This window comes from Lissotriton vulgaris, chromosome 11 (genome assembly GCF_964263255.1).
Source record: "Lissotriton vulgaris chromosome 11, aLisVul1.2, whole genome shotgun sequence".
Classification (NCBI taxonomy): Eukaryota; Metazoa; Chordata; class Amphibia; order Caudata; family Salamandridae; genus Lissotriton; species Lissotriton vulgaris.
In genome coordinates this window covers 736,509,130-736,530,162 of record NC_141699.1, presented here as the reverse complement: position 1 = coordinate 736,530,162, position 21,033 = coordinate 736,509,130, and the positions used below count along the sequence as shown (strand labels likewise).

The 21,033-nt window shown below is 43.8% G+C and overlaps 1 protein-coding gene across 2 annotated transcripts in view; it reads right to left on the bottom strand.

Annotated features, from left to right (window-relative positions):
- The window catches only part of LOC147683421 (chromaffin granule amine transporter-like), a 343,654-nt gene that overhangs the window by 224,425 nt on the left and 98,196 nt on the right, over positions 1 to 21,033 (bottom strand). Inside the window, exon 1 of one of the 2 annotated variants that reach the window (XM_086944841.1) lies at positions 19,429 to 19,555. The exons of the other annotated variant lie outside the window; for it this stretch is intronic. The gene's annotated coding sequence lies outside the window, so the exon portion shown is untranslated. Of the gene's footprint in view, positions 1 to 19,428; positions 19,556 to 21,033 lie in introns of those variants that run through there. 2 annotated transcript variants of the gene reach the window in all.

The window sequence follows — 21,033 nt, the reverse complement described above, 5'->3', positions numbered from 1 at the left end:
TGCATGAAGTAAGGCACCAATTTCACTCAATTCCCCGAAACCAGAGTGGAGAGGTGTGGCTCACTGGTTAGAGGTGGCAGACCCGAGAGCAGAGAACGGCCCGGGACCAGGGTTCGATTCCCGACGCGGCAGGGTCTTGGACCAGGATCAGCGGACTGATAATTCTCGCATCGGTGCCTACTCCGACCAGAGATCACACTCGGCAACTCTGGGCATTAGCTTGCCTCATCTCCACAACGGCCCCACACAAACGCCGGGGATGCCTGGTTTCACCTTGGAGACCCCCAGGAGGGACTATCTTACAGGGAAAGCCAGGACGGGTTCCCCAGCGGTCTATAGCGCTACGAGGCCTGCGGTGCGGGTAGCAGTGCGCTTTACAAGACACAATTTACATTTTTACATTACAGATCTATGTGACACTATGTTTGATCAGCAGCCCAACATTCAGTGGAAATTCATGAGATGCTGGAAGAAGAACCGCTGAAATATCCAAGGGGTAATCAGACACCTTTCTAATTGGGGCCACACTATCCTTGAGACCAGGTGTCCTGACAAGCTAAAAATACTAATGAAGAATAGATCTGAAGATAGAAGTAGAGGAGTGGAGAAGTGTGGCTCAGGGGTTAGAGGCGGCAGACCCGGAAGCTGAGATCGGCCCTGGACCAGGGTTCAATTCCCCGCCTCGGCGGGTCTTGGGCTCAAAAAATTCCACGGACTCGATAATTCTCGCTCCGGTGCCTTCTCAACTCACGGGTTCACACTCTGCGACTCTGGGCAATAGCTTGCTTAATCTCCACAATGGCCCCTCGCGGTGGGATGCCTGGCTTTCACCTTGTGGATACCCTGCCGGGGTTATCTCACAGGGGAATACCAGGACGGGTTCCCTAAGCAAGCGCCGGGAAACCCTTTGTGGGTAGCTGTGCGCTATATAAGCTCAAATACATTTACATTTACATTTACATTGACTTTGATACATAATGACTCAATCTCTTGGTATGTTATGTTATAAGATTTGTAAATTGCACAACCACCAAGTGGATCTCTTGCAGCTGATAGCAAATGAAGAAATAGAATAAAGAGTGTGACTAAATGAAGACCCTATGGAACAAAAAGTCTTTGAGTTCCTTTCTTATGTGGAAAGGATTAATAATAGATTTTAGGGCAAGCAAATAGAACATTCCAAATTTGGAAGAGCTCGGACCAAAAAGGAGTGGCTGCTAAGCAAAACTCTATATTAATGAACTGAGAACAAGATCGAGGAGATCTATTATTGAATTACTTGTAAGATGAGAGGAAATCCAAAACGTAAGTCTACACAAGGTGCCTGTGGGTCTTAAAGTAATCCTGTCTACGGCATGAAGTCAACATGTATTAAACTATAAGGGAGGAAAAGAAAAGGAAAAAAATGTCCTATGTGAATATGGCACAATAGGATATCTCTAGGGCATGAAGTATACTAATAAGTTATCGTCCGATTCCACCCTTTGCATCATCTGGGTCTCCTCACACCAAGGAGGATTCATTTGTAGCCACTTAGTGTAGAAGTGGGTACCAAAAAACCAGTGATATAGGATGAATGTGGGAGTATCTGAACAGATATGTTAGGATAACTGATTTGCAGTGCGTATGAAAATAGTGTGAAAATAGTGATGTGTATTAGATAGTGTGAATAAAATTGGAGAGATAGGAGGGAAAATAATTTTAATGATGTCCTTCTGTCTTCCAATGTAAAAAAGAGAGCAGAGAATATAGCAGGTTAAACCAATATCTGCTAGAAAGAACTAGAGGTGAACATGTTTCAGCAGTCATGGGACTAGAGTTGTCCGCTGCTTTCTTCAGGACCAATTACTCGCTACTGCAAAAGGAAAATTAAAAAGTGGAACAAAGAAAGTTTCACAACCATATCACCTGGTAACCCTAGGTGCATAGGGTATATCCTCCATAACACTGGAGTAGTTAACAGAAGCAGAAGAAGTCATGCCATTGTAGTCAGGAAAAAAGAAAAAAGAAAAAAGAAAAAATGTCGGAGATGAAATCCACCTAATCAACAATAATATGAGGCACAAAGCATGCAATTTTGTAAGCAATACTGAGTGGCATTCTGTAGTGATTTTATAATGGCACGGTGTTTAACCAATTAATTGCTGGGCTTTTCCTCTCCAGTGCTGAGACCTTGTGTGGCTATGTGAGAAAGTTTGTGCTTACGCCTCCATAATGTTTTGTCTACATAAGGTATCCACTTCAAACTTGTGTCCTTTTTTTGAACATCCTGAGGATTCTAAAGGTACCCAAACTTTGTGGATTCCCCTCGAGGGGTTTGAGAAAATAAGCAAAATATAGCTACTTTTTAAATTTATTTGGAAAAATAGGAAAAAAGTGCTCCGGATAAAAGTGTCTGTTTTTTTAAACTAAAATTGGCGTCAATTACCTGTTAGCTGTGCTAAAGTCACAATTTTCCTAGCTTTCAGGAACATGCAGAGCCAAATATAAACCATAATTTTTTACCGGAGTTTTGGCATTTTCCAAACAAGTAGCCATTTTTTCTAATTTTTTTGTGCTTTCAACCTGCTTCCAGTTTGTGGTGGAACTCTGCATGAACCCCATAGGTGATCCAGGATAGCTATAGATGTCTGAAAAGTAGACAACATTCTAAATTCAGCAAGGTGTCATATGTTTATATCTCTCAGGGTTTTCCCAAAGAAACCAACTGTTGAAACAAAGAAATATTGAAAATGAGCAGGAAAAAGATGGCCATTTGTGACAAAATATTTATTTGTAAATTTTGTTACGATGGCCGATTTCAAAATGCAATATACCATCATGTGCCCTGGACCCTCCTAGTTGGAGAGATATATAGGGTTTGTACGGTCTCCAAGAACTCGAGGTACCGAAACAACTGAACTGCACAATACATTTTTTTGTCATTATGTACCAACAAGGCTGGACAGTTGGTACTGAGCATCAGGTGTTATCCCAGGCAGCTGGACGGGTGGGGGGCTGGCTTTGCTACTGGAGGATGGTTTTGCAGCAGTACTGCAATATTGGCCCCCAGTAACAAAACCAGTAGGCCTTGCCATTATAATCACTTCTCACTCTTTCATCTCATTTCCGGCCTCCCAGGATTAGCTAGCACCAACGTGGACTCAAAGTTATTTATGTCTATTCAACCACCCATATTGGTGTGTTTGCTCCCAGGGCTGTCATGAAGTAGTAGGGTACGAAAGTGCTAATAATGACCTCCCTGGATAAATCATTGTGCTTGCAACCGTGCTCCCTGCCCTCCATCACTTTGTTACACACAGCCTTGCCTCTGAGTTCTTGGACCTCATGGTCATAGTGGTGCTCTCTCTCTTGGAGTCAGTCAATGCAGACATCCACAGCCAGTCAGGCCTAGACCAGCAGCCAAGCCCAGGTCTTCAGCCAAGCCCAGGCCCAGTTAGAATCAGCAGCCAGTGGTGGTAACTATCTAATGGCTTTGGCATACCTATGCCTCTTGTCTGTCCCCAGTGCTCTCTGCCTTGACCCCTCGCTTTCATTCCTCCAATCCTGCGCTAATTTCCACCACTTTGGGCAATGTGTTGGATGAAGAGTATCCAGACACCATTTAAGCTTTTGGGAATAACAAAGTTAAAAAGGGGAAGGTTGAAAAATGTAGGGGCATTTGAAACCTCTTTTTCAATCCAGTCCCCCACACCAAACAAAGGTCTGCATGAAGGGCAGTGCTAGACTGGCCTATAGGGAAGTCAAGCAGTGCCTGATGGGCTGGTCCGATAGATCAGTGTGTGGGCCAATTTTTTAGCAGTTGCGGTCTGGTTTTATGACCTGATGGGCCCGATTTTTACTGTTGATTTCCCTGCTATTACCACTTTTGTTTAGCTACCAGCTTTGTTAATGACATACTTTTATTTTGGTACCCTGGTCTATTTTTAGTCTCAGTCCAACCCTATATACCGAGTACAGACCAATTCACATGGTGAAATATGTAGAGTGAAAAATGGGTATTACAGAAACCTATGCATTTCTGAAAAGGGCACAAGATATGGAGTTTAGGAGCAGTGTTTTTTTTACATGAATTTGCTGGTACACATGCATCTGATTCAGAATGCTTTTTTCAAAATGTTTTCTTTCTTACACACTGGTTGACACCAGGAAGGCTCAAAAACAGCGGAATCTAATTGGTATTCCACATGCTCTACTATTGTATGTTGCCACTTGTCTTCCAATAAAATTGCCACTGCACCTGTGTTGGTAGGCTTATTGTCCACGGCACGAAATGGGCTAAAAATGCAACTTGAAACGCCTCCCATTCCTCCACTAAAAACAGACACTTTTTTAATAATGTGAATAGCTGTGGATTTTGGGAGCTAGCACAGGCGGCACGCAGGGAAATCTTGCAAACCATACCTTTTAAAAACTAGACACCAAGAGAAATCCAGGGTGGGGTAACTTGTATGACTTTCCCGATATTGTTGTGCCCAGAATCCCATGCAGACCTCAAACTTTGACTTAAAAATACTTGGCATCTCTGGATAGGATCTCCATCATAGATTATGTTTCTCTCTCTACTGTGTCTGGCATAGAACCATATCTGGCATGGATAGAGAAGCACGTATTAAGATTCTATTTGACCAGGCTAAGATTAGGCATAATTCATAATTAATTTGCCTTTTCTCAGACTGAGACCTGGCTCATGTCTATAACTTGTTGCCCTTGTAATGGAATGTCAATTCAACCGACAAAGCATTTTATGCTTTTCTGCACTTTATACTGCACTTTACTATCTTGTTTTTTATATCCCTTTTGATGTGACAGAAATGTGAGCAGACACCTAGAAGGGTTGCAGTTTATACAGTGATTAGACTACCCTTAATTATGCTTTTTCGATTGTAAATTATCTTGTTTCTGCACTGAAATTGAGAAGGAAATATGAAACATGAGGACAATGAACTTTTATTCTGTGATTGTTTTAAGTGATATTTTAAATAGGTGTTTTTAAATTGTTTTAAGCTATGACATTTTATAGTCACAAATTGGCCAAATTAACACATTTTCTTCACATTGCTGTGATGGAAAGTTCTGGCATCAGTGGGAGTCACAAACTTCCTTCCACCTAGTATTTCTCTATTTCTACACAGAAAGCAGACCCTTGTCAGCCAGCATATAATGAAATCTAGCAAACCTGCTGTCAGGGGGTCCCCTGCTCGGCCCAAGCTGAGCTAACAGACTCTTCGTCTCACCTACAGGCGGACTGCTACGGACCCTTTAAGAACAGCCCTTGTTTTCATGAGGAAGGCCTCGCCCCTGGACCACCTGACTTTGTGGGCCTATCAGGATCCGCATCTTCTCATATGAGGGAAGACCCGGAAGACGCCGTGTCTAGCGTGGCCCAGAGGAACTCGCCTTGGGAGGAGGACGAGCAGCGCCAGGAGATCAACGCGAGCTGGACCGACGAAGCTGAGACCAACACGACGAGACCGGGAACCAAGACCAAGGAGGTGGAGCCCTTCGAGAGTATCGGTACCGGGTGTGTCGAAGGAGCCAGGATGGGACCGGAGGAAAACCAGACGCCGACAGCTGACCAGCCTGGAGGCCAACGTTACCGCGAACGGCCCAGCCACGTGAAGGAGGACGCGTGGCTTCTCCAGGTGCGTGCTCATTTGGGTGCACTGTTGCATTTCAAGAGGGGAGGTAGGAGGGAGCGCCTGGGCACCGCCTATCTTGTGCACGGTATACGAGTCACTGTTACACTTGGTGGTGGTACTGGCTATTCCCTCACACTCCCCCTCCTTTGCAACTTGCTACGAAGTGACCAGACCTCTAAAAGCCTCGTTGTTTTTCTTTTCTTACATGCGCTGGACCCCAAGGGATTGACCTGAGTATCCAAAAGAAGGCTCCTGGACCCACACTGTTTTTCCATTAATCAAACCCTTTTGACTGTGAAACACAATAAAAGAGAGTTAAAACGTTGCCCTCCAGTGTTGGCTCCTTCCATTCTTGTGACCCAAAGGTGATAAGTGGCGAGCCAGCCAGGAGATTTCCATCTGACAATACAAGATGGAGGCCTTGTTAAACCAAATGAGTGAAGGACAGGTCAAGCTGGAGTGGGCAATTGGGCGGTCGAACGAGCAAGCAGACAGCGATAGAGCTACGCTCACTGTAGCTATACAACAACAGTCTGATCACCTTACTAAACTTGCAGAAGGGCAAACACAGCTGTTGGCTGCTTTAGGACAAAGCCGGGCCGCGCACCCTCCTGGGGCAGTGGTACCCCTCCAGAAGTATATTGCAGGAGATGACCCTGTTTCCTTCTTTTTGAATTTTGAAAGGGCGGCTAGGGCAAGCGCCTGGCCAGGTGAAAGATGGCCCTTCTACCTGGCACCTCTCCTAACTGGGGAGGCACAGGCCGCATACCAGTTGGCCAATAAGGATGGAACAGCCGCCTATGGACATGTGAAGCAAATAGTACTAGATAGACTGGGGGTAGACGATGAGACCCACAGAATATGATTCAGACAAGAAAGAGGAACCACAAATGACGCTCCTAAGACTCTTTTTTACAAGTTGAAATATGCAGCCGACAGGTGGTTAAAACCACAAGAGGGTAACATGGACAATGTCATGAACAAAATCTACTTGGAACAATTTCTTGAGGCACTGCCCTATGGTACTAAGCGGTGGCTCAGACAGCATGCAGAGTTGACTTTAGATCATGCCATTGAAATGGCTAATTCATATGCTCGAGCTCAAACCAGGCCTGTTTTCCGAGAACCAGAAAAGCCTGTCACCAATAAAAACCCTATAAAAACTGACAAAAAGCCGTATAAAACTCAAAGTGAGCCCCCTCCTGTCAAGCCTAGACCCTTCGAGGTAGAGCCGCCGGTCCTTACAGGTCCACAATGCTATGAGTGCGGTGAATGGGGACATATTGCAAGGTAGTGCCGCAAAAAGAAAGAAAAAGAAGAAGAGCCCATGGAGGTTGGGTATGCTCCTCGTGCCATCCTGTACGCCCAAGAGACAGGACCAGCATTTTATGTAAGTGTCCTCATAGACAATAAGAAAACCTGGGCATTGTTGGACTCAGGTTGTCGCCATTCTGTCATAAAGAACAGTACACTGTCCGCTTCCTCTGTCCTTTTGGACCGTACTGTCTGGATTAAATGTGTACACGGGGATGTGCGAACTTACCCTCTAGCCCAGGTCACATTAACCACAGAGAAGGGTACACAATTGCAATGTGAGTTGGGAGTCCTCCCAGAGCTACCTGAACCCCTTATTATAGGGACTGACAATAAGTGGTTCTCCACTTTGATGTCGGAAGTCTTAGGAAAGCAGTGTAAGAATGGGGTCCGGGACGGACTGTTAACTGAAGAACCATGGTCCACTGATTCTAACTTTAGGGCGGCTCAGCTAAACGATGCTTCCTTGACAACCGCTTGGCAGAACGCACAGGAGAACAAAGGTCGGAATCAACTAACCTATCCCTGCTTTATTGAGCAAAACGGCCTCTTGTACCGAGTAGGAGAGGACCAAGCCACTCCCCAGTTAATAGTACCAACCATGTTTCGTGAACACGTAATGTTTTATGCTCACGCTCACCTTTTAGCAGGGCATTCCGGTGCAGAAAAGACTACTAATTCTATCATAGAGCACTTCTATTGGCCAGGGGTGTATGCTCAAGTTAAGAAATACTGTCAGGAATGCCAGACTTGTCAGAAAAGAAATCCTTACATTCCTCCCAAGGTTCCTCTTGTCCCTCTACCAATCATAGGGAAACCTTTTGAAAGAATTGGCGTAGATATCATAGGGCCTTTACCAAAGTCACACAGAGGATATCAATATGTCATGGTGGTCGTTGACTATGCGACGCGTTACCCCGAGGCGTTTCCTTTGAGGGCAGCTACTATTAGCGCCATTTCTCAAAAGCTGGTTGAATTATTTGCTAGAATGGGATTCCCCAAGGATCTGATCACAGACCAGGGGACACCATTCGTGTCTCGTCTCATGAAGCAAGTATGTGCTCTACTAAACATAAAACATCTACGCACTTCGGTATATCACCCACAAACAGACGGCCTCGTAGAACGATACAAAGGTTTAATAAAGACCACCTTAAAAAGCTGTTGTCCGGAGATGGCAAACAGTGGGATCAATTGCTTCCGCTGGCCCTTTATGTCCTAAGAAGTCAGTACCAAAGTAGTCTAGGTACTTTACCTTTTGAGTTACTGTTTGGTAGGAAACCCCGTATGCTTTTAGAAATAACCAAAGACAGTTGGGAGAAGTCAGGGTCTCAAGACGCTGAAGAGTTGCTAGACTACTCCCAGCAGTTGAAGACCAGATTACAGAAGTTAAGGACTTTATCCTATGAAACGCTAGAGAAAGCACAAGGAAAACAAAGACCTTTTATGATAAAGGCAAGAAGTGGAGAGAGTTAAACCTGGGTGACTGGGCTCTTGTGCTTCTCCCTACATCTACCCACAAACTTCACAAGGAGTGGCAAGGCCTGTTTCAGGTAGTGAGGAAAATAGGTAGGACTACTTATGCCCTGAAGTTGTCTCCTTCCCGAACACAGATCTACCACATAAATATATTAAAGAAGTGGTTGGGTCCCCCTCCTAAAACCCCTGTGTCAGTGTCCTTGGCCACAACTTTTACCCACACTATCGACCAGAGGGTCGTGAATCCCGACCTTACCGAACCCAAGAAGAAAGAACTGAAGGACTTGTTGTTGAAACATCACTCCATTTTTTCAGATCAGCCAGGTCGAACTACCTTGGCTGAACACCACATTCCGACAAGCCCAGGGGTGACTATAAAACAAAAACCCTATTGAGTCCCAGAAGCCCGACGGGCATTGATAAAAGAGGAGGTACAGAAAATGTTAGAGGCAGGGATCATAGTTCCTTCTAAGAGTAACTGGTCTTCTCCAGTGGTGTCAGTACCAAAACCAGATGGAAGCAAGAGATTTTGTATTGACTTCCGAGCAGTGAACAAGGTCTCTAAACAAGATGGGTATCCATTACCAAGAGTTGATGAACTGATAGAGCGCCTTGGTGAGGCTCAGTATATAACAACCATTGACCTCACCAAAGGATACTGGCAGGTGCCCCTTTCCCCACAAGATCAGGATAAGACAGCATTCACCACACCAGACGGTCTCTTTCATTTTACAGTTTTACCCTTTGGCCTACATTAGGATCCTGCTACATTTCAACGTCTCATGGACAGAGTGTTAGCCCCATACCACCACTTTTCTGCGGCCTACTTAGATGATATAGTCATTCATAGTCCGGATTGGCAGACCCATCTCCAACACTTGGGGCAGGTCCTAGAGGCATTGGAAAAAGCGGGTCTACACATCAATTCCAAAAAGTCGCGCCTAGCCTTTTCTCAAGTTAAGTAACTAGGGTACGTATTAGGTAACGGACAATTGTATCCCCAACAAGAGAAGGTAAAAGCCATTCAATGCCAGAGTTTTCCCAAAAACAGGAGGGATCTTAGGGCCTTTCTTGACTTAGTTGGTTATTACCGACGGTTCATCCCTCACTTTGCATCGCTCTCAGCTCCCTTAACGGATCTGTTGAAGAAAACAGCTACTTCCGCACAGTTTAAACAACCCTCTTCACAAGCACAGGCTGCTTTCCAGGCCCTAAAGGATGTTCTCTCCTCGTCCCCAGGCCTAATAACCCCCGACTTTGACAAACCTTTCTATCTACAGACCGATGCTTCAGGGGTGGGGCTGGGCGCTGTTTTGTCACAGCATGATCAGGGAGGGAGGGAAAGACCCATCCTGTATTTAAGCAGGAAACTTTTCCCTAGGGAGACAGTTTATCCCACAATAGAAAAGGAATGTCTGGCTGTGAAGTGGTACAGAAAAGGGGGTGGTGATGAACAGAGTGTCTGAATTAAGCAGACCACTCTTACCCAGTCAAGATATCAGGGCTTAATCCATCACCGTTTTTTAGCTCACTGCATCACCCCAGTTCAGAACCTGGCTATATGCAAATTAGCCTGACCCCGTGCCTCATGGGAACAGGGCAGACCAAACTACCAAGCCAATTCTTCACTGGTAAGGAGACAAGCTTCCGGGGACCGGTTTCTGGCATTTCAGGCGTCGTTGGACCGGCTTGCTTCAATCCTGGTGATGCAGTGAGCAAGGGACTCATGTCTGAGTATACCCTGCCACACCTGTAGTGGCCAAAAACGATACAGAAAAGGGGGTGGTGATGAACAGAGTGTCTGAATTAAGCAGACCACTCTTACCCAGTCAAGAGATCAGGGCTTAATCCATCACCGTTTTTTAGCTCACTGCATCACCCCAGTTCAGAACTTGGCTATATGCAAATTAGCCTGACCCCGTGCCTCATGGGAACAGGGCAGACCAAACTACCAAGCCAATTCTTCACTGGTAAGGAGACAAGCTTCCGGGGACCAGTTTCTGGCATTTCAGGCGTCGTTGGCCCGGCTTGCTTCAATCCTGGTGATGCAGTGAGCAAGGGACTCATGTCTGAGTATACCCTGCCACACCTGTAGTGGCCAAAAACGATACAGAAAAGGGGGTGGTGATGAACAGAGTGTCTGAATTAAGCAGACCACTCTTACCCAGTCAAGAGATCAGGGCTTAATCCATCACCGTTTTTTAGCTCACTGCATCACCCCAGTTCAGAACTTGGCTATATGCAAATTAGCCTGACCCTGTGCCTCATGGGAACAGGGCAGACCAAACTACCAAGCCAATTCTTCACTGGTAAGGAGACAAGCTTCCGGGGACCGGTTTCTGGCATTTCAGCCGTCGTCGGCCCGGCTTGCTTGAATCCTGGTGATGCAGTGAGCTGTGAAGTGGAGCATCGAAAAGCTTCGCTATTACCTAGATGGTCGGCATTTTACACTGTTTTCAGACCATGACCCTTTACTGTGGCTACAGCGGAATAAGGGTCCCAATGACCGTATCCTCAGGTGGTTCTTGTCCTTAAACCCTATGATTTTGAACTCTGCCACTGAAAGGGCTCTGCCCAAACAAATTCTGACTACTTGTCCCGTTATCCACTTTCCCCCGAATGGGAAAAGTCTGGGGGGGGGGATATGTCAGGGGGTCCCCTGCTCAGCCCAAGCTGAGCTAACAGACTCTTCGTCTCACCTACAGGCGGACTGCTACGGGCCCTTTAAGAACAGCCCTTGTTTTCATGAGGAAGGCCTCGTCCCTGGACCACCTGACTTAGTGGGCCTATCAGGATCCGCATCTTCTCATATGAGGGAAGACGCCGTGTCTAGCGTGGCCCAGAGGAACTCGCCTTGGGAGGAGGACGTGCAGCACCAGGAGATCAACGCGAGCTGGACCGAAAAGCCGAGACCAACACGATGAGACCGGGAACCAAGACCAAGGAGGTGGAGCCCTTTGAGAGTATCGGTACCGGGTGTGTCGAAGGAGCCAGGATGGGACCGGAGGAAAACCAGACGCCGACAGCTGACCAGCCAGGAGGCCAACGTTACCACAAACTGCCCAGCCACGCGAAGGAGGACGCGTGGCTTCTCCAGGTGCGTGCTCGTTTGGGTGCACTGTTGCGCTTCAAGAGGGGAGGGACCGGGTAGGAGGTAGGAGGGAACGCCTGGGCACCGCGTATCTTGTGCCCGGTATACAAGTCACTGTTACACTTGGTGGTGGTACTGGCTATTCCCTCACACTCCCCCTCCTTTGCAACTTGCTACGAAGTGACCAGACCTCTAAAAGCCTTGTTGTTTTTCTTTTCTTACATGCGCTGGACCATTCGGACCTCTGCCCCAAGGGATTGACCTGAGAATCCAAAAGAAGGCTCCTGGACCCACGCTGTTTTTCCCTTAATCAAACCCTTTTGACTGTGAAACACAATAAAAGAGAGTTATAACGTTGCCCTCCAGTGTTGGCTCCTTCCATTCTTGTGACCCAAAGGTGACACCTGCATATTTTTTAAAGCTATACACCCGGGAGAATCCGAGTCCGGTGGCTTGCGTGGCGCTCATCAGATTTTTCCACTCAGAATCCCTTGCAAATCTCAAACTTTTACTACAAACAGACATTTTTCTCGTATTTCTATGATGGAAAGTTATGGAATCTGTGGGGAACAAAGTCTTCCTATAAAAATAGTACTTCATTTATTTTGGTAAGCCTATTGCCTGCAACAGGAAATGGCCCAAAACACAATATTGACACATAAAATTTTACCACTGAAGACTGGTTGTTTGTTTGCAATGTGGGTCGATGTGGATTTTTGAGCACTAGCTCAGATAGCACCTAGGGAAACCAAGCAAATATGTACATTTTTAAACTGTGACAACAAGGGGTGACCAGGGGTGCATGACTTGCATGGCTCTCACCAGGAAATTCTGCCCAGAAGCCTTTGGAAACCTCAAACTTGAATAAAAAACACACATTTTCCATACATTTCTGTGAGGAAAACTTCTGGAATCTAGAATTTTGGTAGCTGTGGATTTTGGGCCCTAGCACAGCTGGAACCTGGGGAAAAGCTATCAAGCATGCACATGTTTTAAACTAGACAACAAGGGGAATCCAGGGGTGCCTGGCATGCATGGTTCTTACTAAGTAGTTTTCCTCAAAAGCCCTTGCAAACATCAGCCTTTTAAAAAAACAAAGATACATTTTCCTCATATTTATTTTATTTGAAAAGTTTTATAAAGCGCGAAAAAGATCCTAGCAGATATAGGAGCGTTATACAAACAGTAAAAGTTACATATACAGGCAATACGAGTAGATCCACACAGCAGTACAAAGAATATAATAAAGAAAAACAATATAGTTATATTTGGCATCATAAGGGGCCAGATGTAGGTGTCCAAATACCGGTCGGAAATGGCCAAAAATACCGATTTTCGGCTGTTTCCGATGGGTATTTGGACATTGGTATGTAGGGGTTTGAAAAACGTACAGATTCGGTAATTTTACTGAATCGGTAATTTTACCAATTCGGTAAAATTACAGAATCTGTAAATTTACCGATTCTGTAATTTTACCGATTCAGTAAAATTACCGATCAGTAAAAATACAGAATCTGTAATTTGCTATGTAGGTATCACTTTAAACAGTGCTACAGGCCATTCAGGATTCGGTATTTACCATGTAATACTATTACATGGTAAATAACGAATTCCTGTGTACATGCACATCAGTGCATGTACACCTGTGCCATGTGGCACACAGACATACCCTAAGGGGATGTATGTGTGTCACATGGCACACAAGCCTGAAACAGGGGTGCAACAGGGTGTCAAAGTGACACCCTGTTCCCCCTGTCAATTCGGTAAATTTACCGATTCGGTAATTACCGAATCGGTATTTGCTATTGATTCCTATGGGCTTCAAGGACCATAGGAATCAATGGCAAATACTGATTCGGTAATTACCGATTCGATAAATACCGAATCTTACCGAATCTGTATTTTTTACTGATTTTTTACCTACATAGGTTTTACCGATTCTTAAATACCGAATCGGTAAAATTCGGTACTTAAGAATCGGTAAAACCTATTTACCTACATCTAGCCCTAGGTGTCTTGTGGTTGAGAGCTTAGCTGCCTTTCATCACATTGATTCAGCAGACCATACTCATGTGTATTTAGCCATGAGGATGGATTTAACTTCCTTTTTAAAAGCAGAGTGGACGGGTTAAGTCTGATTTCAGTGGGTAAGGCATTCCAAATTCTGGGTGCCATCCCAGAGAAGGATCTGTTATAGGTTTTTTTCTTATTGAATTTTTGTGGTTTCAGTAGTAATTTTTCCGCATTTCTTGAAGATCTGGTACCACCAGAGATCGTCAGTTTCTGTGCTAGGTAACTAGGGGTCCTTTGATGTAAGGCTCTGTGCGTCATGCACGCAATTTTCAGCTGAATTCTCGCATCTAGGGGTAGCCAGCTCAGGGATTGATGGTCCGGGGAGATGTGGGAGCTACGTTTAGATCCAGTTATGAGTCTTGCTGCAGTGTTGATTGAGGCTCTAAGGGGTGCAGTTGATGCTTTGGGCAGGCCACAAAGGGTGACGCAACCGTATTCCACTCTGGGTATAACCAGAGCTTGTACTGCCTGCTTAAAGTGATTGTGTAGTAGGAAGGGCTTTAGTTTCCTCAATGTGTTTATCTGAAGGTTGGCTCCCTTTGTAGCATTGCTGATATGTTTTTACATGTTGAGGTTACTGTCTAAAGTTATTCCAAGTGACTACGCTGAATCCACAATGGTCGGTTGTATGTTGAACGCCGTAATATGTTTGATCCAGTCTTGCAATTTTGGGATTTGAGCCGGTGGGGCTATTAGAAGAAATTCAGTCTTTAGGGCGTTCAATTTAAGATGATTTTCTGCCAGCCAAGTTTGGGTGTTTCTAAGAGCTGTGTTGAGTAGTTTGATATACTCTAAGGAGTGTATCTTGAGGTATAGCTGTGTATCATCTGCATACATGTGGTATTGCACGTTAGAGGTTTGTAGAATTTCCGTTAGAGGTTCCAGGAAGAGATTAAACAGTGTTGGAGATGGTGCTGATCCTTGCGGTACCCCCAAGGTCACTTGGACGGGCTTGGACAGGGTGTTCTTGATTTTGAATTGTTGTGTCCGGTTTTGGAGAAATGAGGTGAACCAACTTAGCACTTGGTCCACTCACTTGTGTGGGTGGACCAAGAGTCCACAAAACAAAAGGCCCTAAAACCCTATGTAGAAAGCTAAGCAATATGGGTAGTTGAGGTATTTTGGGACCAGTGCTGTGGCGCCACCTTTAGAAACCTATGAAACACAGACATTTTTGAAAACTAAACAACTAGGGGATTCCAGGGTGGCATGCCTTGCATGGACTCCACAAGGCTTTCTTACCTAAAATGTCCTGCACACCCCAAACTTTGAAATCACACATTTTCCTTTCGTTTTTTTGTGATGGAATCTTCCAGAATCCACAGAAAGCAACACAATTTGTACCAGCCAGCGCTACCCCACTTGTGCCGATCAAAACACTGTGCCACTTGTTTGTCTGAGAATAGTTCCCATGTCAAGAATTGAATAAACCAAAGTCAATGGGAGCCCTTGCGAGGAGGGGCCTGTTGTAAGATTAACTATTTTTTAAACTAATTTGAGTAATGTCCAAACTGACTTATTGATTTTTCTGCCAATCAAGCCTTCCCTTATTACTGCGTTCAGGTGTATTAGGGACTCAAATAATGTTTTAACCACCTTCCATACTAGAATCATTGTAAAGGTGCAAGAACATTTTAAATAACTCAGAAGTATCTTATTCATTTATGGGTCTGTGTATTGGCATTTGCTTTTGTGTTGTGCATTCTTATAATTATTTAATTGTTAATTTGAACATATATGATTGTCATTGATGTATTTGTGTCTAATTTGCTTTGAATATGTTGCCACAAAACCTCATTACAATATTACATGAGTAATCAAATAGAGATAGGTGTGGTTGGGTAATAATGAGTTTAAATAGCCAAATGTGATATAGTCGCAACATTAAACTGAATTAAGATCAATTTTGAGAAAATAATATCTTTGGTGTTTATTTTGCCTCTATTTGTGACTGTATCTTTATTGTATACAATCTTTGAAAAGTATATCCTAAACTATGAAGAACAGTATTTTTTGACACACAGGTCAGTCAATGAGAATGTGACATATGCCCCATCCACAGTTATGTACAGTGCTTTGACTGTAATGCACTTGTCATACGGCAAACTGAACATCTACTAAGTTCTGATGGAGGATGAACATTGCACGTAGGATACATATGTCACCCATATGTGTAGCATTGATTTAAGAGTTCTCTGTAATATACTGAGTATTTGTAAAGTGCAATATCACCCAGGAGGATATCCTCTCACTGATGAAGGACCAGTCAAGGCGGATCCATGGATTCAACTAGTTGAAGACCCAAGTGTTCAGCTTTGTGCAGAATCATTTTACAGTAGGTGCAGATATATAAGGGCAGGTCATTACAGCCTTTTGTAGCAAATAAGGATAATTCAATTCTCCATGATCTGGTGCTCCATATGCATGAACTTTGTGCGAGCACAAGTCCAGCTGAGCAAAGGTATCTAGAAGTTTTTGGGATTCTGAGGTGTTTTTGAGGTATGCTGAGCCAATGCTGTTTAAGGCTTTGAATGCATGTGATAGGAGTATGGAATGAACTGTGGGTGGGTAGCAAGTGAAGCTGTGTGAGGTGCAGGGTGTGCCCATGGTGGGAGGTAGAGGGAGAGACTGGATGCGGCTAAGTGTATGGTTTGGAGCCTTCTGCTTTGTTGAGAGAGGGAGTAATTCAGTAGCAGGGTGAGTATGGCACTGATGGGGTTGAGTTCGGTGTTGAAAATGAAGTAATGGCATGTGTATCTGTACTACCTTAACTATTTTCATTTTACCTATGTGATATCCCTGTCAAAACACACCTAGCCTAAGCTTTTCCTACCTGTTCATGTCTCTTGCCTCTTTAAAGTCCTGACTAATCCTGCATTTTTGCCAAGCGAACCTTAACTAAAGTCTTCCATTGTTAGCTACTTGAAGATCAAGAAAATGTGTCTTTCGGTCACCCTCAGTGGGTATTCAGACAAAAATTGAGTTTTTTTTTTATATCGGGAGATAGAAATATCTGAAGCAATAACATGGTACAAAAATATTGTGATGAAAAAGTATCATTGTCAAGAAGATCGTTTTTTTAGGTAAGTAATATTGTGTTAAGACTATCGTTATTTTTAATATGGTTTTCAATTTTATACTTGTTTAAAATATTGTTTTTGATTATTTTAATGTATTTTAGTGCATCTATGAATTTTCTGTGTTTTTATTGTTTGTATAATTGTAATGAATGATTTTTTAAAATATTGTTTGTAATTATGAGTACTAGCGGGTTGTTGGGTTTATTGGAGGATAGGTTGGGAGTTCATTAAGAAATAGTTAATTATTAATTCATTAAGTAATACTTTTAAATTAAACATGTGATTGATTTAAAAATTTTACATTATGTCAAATTGTTTTCTTTTAGCTTTATTTTAGGTGCAGGTTGCTAGGTTTGTAGGGGTATAGGGTGAGAAGTTAATTAAGTGATACTTAAACATAATGGTATGATAATTGATTATGTGTATTGTGTAATAATTATATATTTTAGTAATATTTTAGGGGTGGGCTGCTGAGTTTGTAGGGGTATAGGATGGGAAGCTCATTAAATAATGATTCATTGATTGTTAGTTGTTACATAATTATTAACTTTATTATTTATGTACATTTTGTTATAAATATTTGTTTTAGTTTTAATTTAGGTGTGGCCTGCTAGTTTTGTAGGGGAAATGGGTGGGAAGTTAATTAAGCAATAATTAAATAATAATTATTTTTTATTGATAATAACTTGCTGAATTGTTTAAAGTGTAAATTATTTAGTTGTTTTTCATTTTTTAATATATATATATATATTTTAGTAACTTAATATTATTCAAATTAAGAATTTTATATTTGTTTATAAATTATTAGGGTTATTCAAATATCTAATGTGTTTGACTGGAAGGACTTTCCCTACTCTTGAACAGACTGAGGTGGGAATAGTAAATGTAACCCCTATGAAGGCCAACGCTTTCCCTACTGTTGTACAGACTGGAGGGGGATTATTTAATTGAACTCCTCCAAAGTCCTATGCTTTTCCTACTGTTGTACAGGCTGGAGTGGGAACAGTAAATTGAATCCCGCCAAAGTCCAATGCTTTACCTACTTTTTATAGTATTTTAGCAAATGTTTTTTTAGGGGGGGGTTCAATTTGTAATATTTAATTAATTGTCTAAATTAATTAATATATGTTTGTTATTGAATTGTTTATATTTGTTATGGTCTTATTGTGTATGTAATATATTGTATTGTATGATTGTATACATAGAAATATGACCGACTGGTGGTCGCCAATAGGTAGTTCTAGTTAGGACCTAGTTTCCATAGGAAAAGCATTTTTTTTGCCAATCGGTTTGGTGCCGTTTGTCAAATCTTCACAAACTTTTCTAAATTAGTACAAGGCTCAGTTCAACTGCTGTGTTGAAAGTTATGGGGTGATTCATCTAGTGAGGCCGAGAAAAAGAGGAGGGTCCCAGAACGCGTTTTCCCCATGCAATATCCCATATGGATTTCAGACATGAGGACAGTCCGAACTGGCAGAAAGGTAGCTCTTGGTTCAGAAAGAGCCCTTTTTGGGTCTTGCCTGAACCCACGCACATGCGCTGCTCAGCGAGGCTTCTAGTAAGGACTTTTAACTGGACCACATGCTTGTGCGTGTGTTTTTCCCTTTGCTCACACACTATTGGACTTTGAGTTCGTCTTCTAAGAAAAACAGCACGAAATTGGCCAAAGGTGGGTGCATGTACCGCATTCTCTCTCCCCTGGCCTAGGGAGCTCAGGAACGAGCAGTGGCCCCGCACTGTGCCTGCTGCCTTCCTTAAGTACTTTGCAGTGTTCGCACGTGCTCCACTCGCAGGGTTTTAAAAAAATTCCTTTTAGCGTGCACGAGCACCACTCCTGGGCTTGTTGTTTATGTGTCTAACCAGTTGCTTATTTTGTGGGGTCTGCGCAACTAGTCGCCTTTCCATTTAGTGGTCTGGAGCAAGTATGTCGCAGCTCTTGCAGATTCTAAACATACCATGGTTTTATATAAGCACTGGTGTCTCTCTGACGGCCTCCAAGCTGGCTTGTGTTCTGCGCTTCTTTTCCACCAAACAGTGTCCTGTGCCTGTGCTCGCCCGAGGTCTTGTCGTGTCACTGGACCCCCGAGCGACTTATGTGAGCTCTTGTGTTATTTATAGACGCATCTTGGTGCTACAAAGACACACAGAAAGATAGATAGTGTCCAGTATGTAACACAATGGATACACCATTTTCTTATCGCCAGATATTCAGCATGAAGCCCACATGCCCAAATGCAAATTCTCTTTATGCTGGGAAGGTCACCTCTTCTGCTGCATTGTTTCAGTTTATGTGTGTATGTATCTCTTTCCATCTCTGTTCTCTTTGTATAACTGAATCTCAATTTAGGACGCTTACTGTGTAGGTCTGTCACACATCTCTTTTTTCTCTCCCTTCATCCTTAATACCTTCTCGCTGTAGATCGATCTATCCAGCTATGATTTGCCCCCCTATCTTTAACTATATGCCATTTTCTACACCTTCTCTGCTCTGCTGCACTGTCTCACTTCCCTGCTGCCTCCCTCTTTTCATCTCTGCTCCTCTTGCCACTCATTGGCTACACATTCATTTTGCTATTGTAGAGCGGAGATGGAAACTGCAGCAAACATATCTCAGAGATCTCACACTCTGCACATCTCAAGATTTTGCACACTATTCCCACACTGCACGCTGCAGTCTATTCCAACATCTTTCTGTTTTTTTAAAGCAGCACAGCGCTCCTAATCAGCAACAATGGCGGCCGCAGCTTACTTTTTTTCTGGCCGTCTCTCTCAACTTCCTTCGTTCACACTGCAAACATAAAAACATAAATAAAAACCATTCGCATTTACAACACCAATAGGTCTAACTTTAAGAAATGCGGGACCTATTGCATTGCAAATGCTTGTTGTCATTTGGTGTAAATCTGTTCAGTAGTATCATAGTTATTAAAACAAATCCAAATGTTTATATCTACAGGCACGGACCCTCCACAAATCATCCTGAACCTGTGCAGAGATCTGATTGGCTGCCAACACTTCAACCAGAAAGTGTTGGCAGGCATCTTGGGAAAGAGAAGGAGTAGGGTAGGAATGTACTGACCCCCAAGGCCTGGTGCTTGGGCCCCCAGGGACCCCACCAGGGCCAAAAAGCATTTTAAACATTTTTGCAGCAAAAATTGGGATGGATTTGGGGATTTGCTGTGAAAATAAAAACAAGTACTGCCTCCTGTGTTTGTATAAACATGGTCCCCAGGGTGGGCTACGTCCCAGGGGTTTATTAATATTTAAATAAGGGTCCCCTTACCCATGGCCAATCTAGGCCCTGGGGATCGCCACCTCCCCTGGGCTGGCCAACTGAAAAAACAAGTGGAGGAGGGCTGCGTGGCCCTCCTGAGGTTTTATGAGCCCCCGGGACCACCATCTTTACGGGGCCACAGTGACCACCACCTCTCCAGGGGTGTTTTGCAAGGAGGGTGTCTGCAAGCCTCCTGGCTGTTTTCAGGGATGACCACCTCCACGGGGCAGGCCCTTGAAAATAAAAAGAGAAGGGAACCTCATACCTCCTCCTGGAGCCATTAATGGCCCTGAGGTCTGCCCCCCCACTTTCCCATGGTTAGCTCCCTATCTCCTGAGGTGTCTACCTTTGGGAGATAGCAGTTTGCTTTCACTTGGCAGGAGCCTTGATGGCTCCTGTCAAGCGACAGTAAAGTGTAAGTCTGCTCCCAGCAGGCAGGAGCAGGAAAACCTCTCCACCTTGCTGGGAGCGGACTTTTCTCCTGTTTTCCTGTCCACTGTCAAGCAGGCAGGTAAACTGATGAAAAACTTGTTCCTAAATGCAGGGAGCAGCATTTTGTGCTGCTCCCTACATATGGGTTATAAAAGAAATGGCCAGCAAGGGGTTTTGTTAATTGTCTATTTTACAGCACCATTAAGACCTGTATTGAATCATCAAGGTACCTAAGTCTGAGATTGATCAGTGGCTGTCTTGGATTTATTTATTTCTGGGAAAAGAAGTCCAGTGAAATCAGGACAAACAGTGTTACCACTCTAACACGATATATACAATAAATGACGAACTACAGGCAGTGAGCAGTAATTCATGAACGGGTGTGGAGAATTCCAGCCAATGGAAATGCGGCAAGGACATGTTAAACGGCAAAAAAGTCTCCAGAAATGTTTGTTGGCATCTGAGGAAGGCCGATGAGCGGCCGACATGCATTATGCTTTTTCATCAAATTAAAAGCTTCCACGAGATTCCCCGCTGTGGCCTCTGCTTCTTTGCCTATCGGAGGAGTTTGCTGTCATAATTTGCGCGGTATCCAGAAACGCGCTACAGAGGTCCCATTCTCCAAAGTGGCCCAGGCAGATCTGGTTT